Consider the following 5,000-nt stretch of genomic DNA (forward strand, 5'->3'; position numbering starts at 1 on the left):
ATTTCCCAGTAAAAGGGCCTCGGTGGGGCTCAGGGCTTCAGAAATCTACCTGCCAGGGCTGGGGCCCTGGGAAGGATGCATGCATTTCTCATGGCGCCTCTAGTCAAAGAAAAGAATGGGTGTCTAGCAAAGGTCTGTGTATTCCGATTTGTATCCCTAAAGCATCCTAGTATCAGTAACCAGAAGACCTCAGGGTGGGTGGCTTTCTTTCCTTGCCTTTAAAGCTATATATTCTCCACCAGCTAATCCCTTATAGTTACCAGCAAGCAATCGCCAATCACATCAGCTCTTGGCCACCACGGTTTTGGGCTGTCACCATGTTCCTTCTCTTCCTGGTTGTACCCTTTCAGTCCCCTTCGTTGTAAATCCTGAACAGACACCTTCAAAAATACCTTGACACCCTTCTCTACTACCACATCCTCCCCAGGCCGCTCCTACCCTTTGATCTCTGTCTTCCCACCTGTGTTTCTTCCTTGACGGCTAGTGCCATAATTTATAATTCTTGTCTTTGTTGTTTGCGTGTTCATTTGTGGTCTGATCTCCAAGCTAGAGAAGGGAAAGGGGGTTGTGTTTCCCTGACTGTTTTCCTTCCAGACGATAGCATGATGCCCAGTACACAGTAAGTGCTCAAAAAATAATTATTGCACTGGATGTCCATCCATGTACACGGACGGACCCATAGACGGATGGATGGAAGAGGGAATTGCTAGCTTACTGGCATTGCCCGGCTTCCCAGCTTGCAAGTGCCCATTGCTATTGCACATAGCCCACGACGTGGGGAGGCTGTGGTCCAAAAGCCGGTTAGACTGGATGGCTTGATGCCATCCAGGTCTCTTGAGTCCACCAGGTCCACCATGCCACGCTGAAAGAGAGACACTGGCCACCCACCCTGTTTCTGTGGCCCAAGGAAAGGATCTCTGATTCTGGCCAAAGGACCAAGATTCTCTGTCATTCACTCCCCCACTCCCAGCCCTGAGTCCTGCCTGAATTCTAAAGGAACATCTCCCCTTTGACCTGAAGTTGGCACAAAAGCAGGATCACAGCCTGGCCCCTGATGACAGCAAGCTCAGAGGCACGCCTGATAAGAGCCTTGAGCAATTCACGCTGAATTTCTGAGGGTGATGTTTAATAGCTTGAAGGTGACATCAGGGTCGGGACTAATATCCGATTGAACAGAAAGAGACATGACCTAACTCGTCTCTCACCGTGGGCCTGGCTGCAAGAGCTTCTCTTTCTTTATTAATTTCCTAACCGGAGCTGCTGGCTCAGGACTCCAGCCTGTCCCCGGAGCTGGGGCCCATGGCTGGGCTTAACTCCAGCGTTATTGGGAAGGCAGCAGGCTCAGCTGGGTCTGCGGGCCCCCCTGAAGAGCTGTGCTCATCTGGACCAGAGCCCCGTGGTGGGATTTCTCCACCATCCTGCAGACTGACCACGCTTTGAAAAAATCCAGGAGGGCAAACTCCCCAGTCTCTACAGAGTCCCTCGTGGTGTAAAAGAAAACGTGCTGGAGACTTCCATCAAGCTGCAGGCTTCCCCAGTGGCTGAAAAGGATGGGTTTATTTGTGTTTTTAAAAGTGATTTAAAACCGGTTTTCCAGGAACACAAATCCTCTCTAAAGCACCCAGCACACCTGGCTAGAGAGCGGAGCGGGCCGCCTGCCTCTGGGACCTTGCTCCTTTCACATTGCTTTCCTTTCCTGCCCTCTGCATTGCTGGAGGAGGAATCCCTTCCTCAGACCCCCTTCCCTCCTCTGCACTCCCACCCCCCACACCACGGGCTGCAGAGACTAACACACTGAATTCAGCTCCCACACGGACTCTGCTACTGCCTCGCTGTGTGACTTTCATGAAGTGGCTTCACTTCTCTGAGCCTCGTTTTCTCATCCCAGGGACCTGCAGAACTTGTGCATGAAAACATCTGCTGAAAAGTGCTTCTGTAGAGATGGTGTTTTACTCACCGGTTGATGGGAGGGTTGACGGACTTCATTCATTCATTCATTCATTCCATGAAAACATTTCTTGAGGGCCAATTATGTGCGAAGTCCTGGGCATGGTGAGTGGAGATGAGGTAGCCTGTCCCCAGAACAATGGGGTCCGGTCTACAGAGAACCTAGCACAGGGCCTGGTTCAGAGAAACTCTTCTGTCTCTTGTCTTTCTGTTCTGTCCCCCACCCTGTCTGTCCCTTCTCTCTCTCTCTCTCTCTTTCTCACACACACACACACACACACACACACATACACTATGTTCTAGACAGAGTTTTCTTCTTCTACAGGAAGGCTGCAACCCAGTGACAACAAAGTACAAAATAGAGAGAAGGAGGCCTGTGTCTTGGGCTCTGCTCTGCTCTCCTACTTGTTTGCCGTGTGACTTTAAGCAAGCCATTTACCCTCTAGGGGTCAATTTCCTGAGCATTCTAAGAGCCTGCTCTGCCTTGAGTTCAAAAGATGAACAGACACTTGGGGCAAAATGTTTCCAAAGCACGAAGCTGTCCAGATAAGAAGCCCTGCTGAGAAGACCCAGGGGATAGTGATGGAGGTCAAGGGCGTGGAGGATGCCGGCTCCATGTTCGCCTTGGATTTGCTGACCCAGCGCAAAGCCCTGTCCACTTTCACACTGTGACTGCAAACATCCCCTGCCCCCCGTCCAAGTGCACCCTGTGCTCGTGATTCAGCTATTGAAGCACTGCCCACCCCCGCAGCCAATACACATACAGTACCCACGGGAGGCCATCCTGAGGACTTGACCCAGTGGCCTGGCACCTGGAGAGGAGCAGCCTCTCGGTAGGTGTCCCCAGGAAGGAATCAGAAAGTGGACACCCAGGGCAGGGCTGGCCCGCATTCTTGGAAGTCTTTCAGTGGCTCTTTGTCCCAGATCCTCCCCCTCGCCAGCCACTCTCCCTTGGTTCTGTCCAGGCTCAGCATTGCCTCCCAGGACCCCTGTGCCCTTCCCAGAATGCCCAACCTGCGAAAGAGGCCGAACAGCAAAAACCAAGTCAAACTACTTCCCTGAAGGCCGCCCCCACAGGCTGGCAAGTCCCCCCCCAGAAGGGGAGACCAAGGGCTCAAGTCTGCGTTTCTTCCGAGAGAGGGTGGGGAGGCCCAGCACCCTTCAAATGCTTTCTCGTCCGCCGCCACTACCCTGTAAATGTTTTCCTCACCCACCTCTTCCCTGAAAGACCTGAGGAGAAGCTCTTCCAGGGCGTGGAGGAGGGGGGCCCAGAGGACTGCTGGGAGGCTGGGGGGTCCCCTCGGCCCGGACCGAGCTCTTTCTGCTCAAGAATTTGTGGCCCTTCTGGGGGATACAGCGCCTTCATCCCCCAAATCCCCTCTGCGCGTCCCCTGACGGATCTCTGTGGAGCAGATGCCAGGGGCAGCGAGGAGGACACAATGCCCCTCTTTGTTGGGGGGATCTGGGCCGGCAGTCAGGAGAGGAAATTAGACAGCGCTCCTGACAGCAGGCTCTGTCTGGGGTGTCTGTGAAATATGGGTCAGAGGGGCTCCTTCCCAAGACCCGTTCCTGGTTGTCGACCATCCCCACCCCCACTTTGGGCAGAGAGGACACCGCCTGTTTGGAGAGAAATGATATATGACACCTGGCTTCCTTCCCTCCTCCCCTGAGGGGCTTAAGGGAGCTCCGAGGGCTCCAGGGAGCTCAATTCTGGTCTTGGGAGGTGTGGATGAAGGCGCGCGTGCGCACACAAGCATGGTGTGTATGTGTGTACGTGTTTACAGGTGCGTGAGTGTGTACACCATGTGTATGGTTCTCTGTGTGTGAATGTGTGTCTGTTCACGCCACAGCCATCAGAAAGAGTTCAAAATGCTGTTCCCTCCCCCAAAACCAACTGAACAAACAGAATGCTGTCCAAGATGGCCTCTGCCCACACCAGCACGAGGGCCTTCAGGACCGAGGGCTTCAACAGACTTATTTAGAGAGTCGTGCTCTGAGGAGAGGGGAGGCCGCTTACGGAGCGCAGGCCCTCGGACCGCTTCCTCCCAGTGGCCACCTCACACAGAGGAGCTGTTTTCAGGACGAGCATGGCTCCCGCCTCACTGAGGCTCTGGGGAGCCTCCTAATCCAGCCACAACCTCCAGAGCCTCCAGTGGCCCCTGAGCCATTTGTCTTCGAGGGAGGAAATGGCAGGATGTTCCCACCCACCCACCTCCTTTGTGGCCGGCCAGGCCTCCACATCTGGGCCGCAGCTGGCGGCGGAGCTGCCCTTCCAGGCCCGCGCTCTCCAAATGACAAGAAGACAGAGAGCTGTCAGCGGAAAGCGCCCCAACCCCTTGGCCCACTGGGAGCCATGAAAGATGGGCCTCAGTTTCCTTGACTGTAAGACCAAGAGGAAGGGCAGCCCTGCCTTCTGAAAGGTCTGTTGGGAGAAGTGACGACTCTAGAGTGTAGAGTCATTCGGTAAACTTTAAAGGGCTGTCCGAAGGTTCGTGACTCGTATGCATCCAACAAATGTTCTCCAGGCCTGCGTTACCAGTGACCCTTGGGATAGGCACTATGACAGAGGAGGGAAAAGAGCATTTTTTACAGCAGAGCCAATGAAGTCCCTTCACGGTCACTGTCTGTTAAGGCGGGTGAGTGATTATGGCCATTATGCAGATGAGGAAACCAAGTTCTAAGAGTTGGAGCGACTTAGCCCAAGGTCACACAGCTATCCTGTGTGGGAAGTGATGGCACTTTGCCTTATGCCTCTTTGGGCTGCTGTGTGGGACTCAGAGAAGTCAACTCTAGTGAGTCAGGTTGGTGGATGAAACTGGGCACGGCCTGAGGTGGAAAATGGAACTGGCGTGAGGTCACACACAGGGGAACCCTGGGCTCAAGTTAATTATTCTCATGTCCCAACCAGTTTCGGAGACTTATTACTTACCTCCCTCTTCCCCTGTCTGTGAGGAGGTAGGTCTTTGGAGGAAGATTCCATGCTTGGCCTGCTCTACCATTCTGCCCTGAAGGAGCCTGGAGCCTCACCCAGGAAGGAATCTCGCCCAGGAAGA

Source organism: Neovison vison, chromosome 5 (assembly GCF_020171115.1).
Source record: "Neovison vison isolate M4711 chromosome 5, ASM_NN_V1, whole genome shotgun sequence".
Classification (NCBI taxonomy): domain Eukaryota; kingdom Metazoa; phylum Chordata; class Mammalia; order Carnivora; family Mustelidae; genus Neogale; species Neogale vison.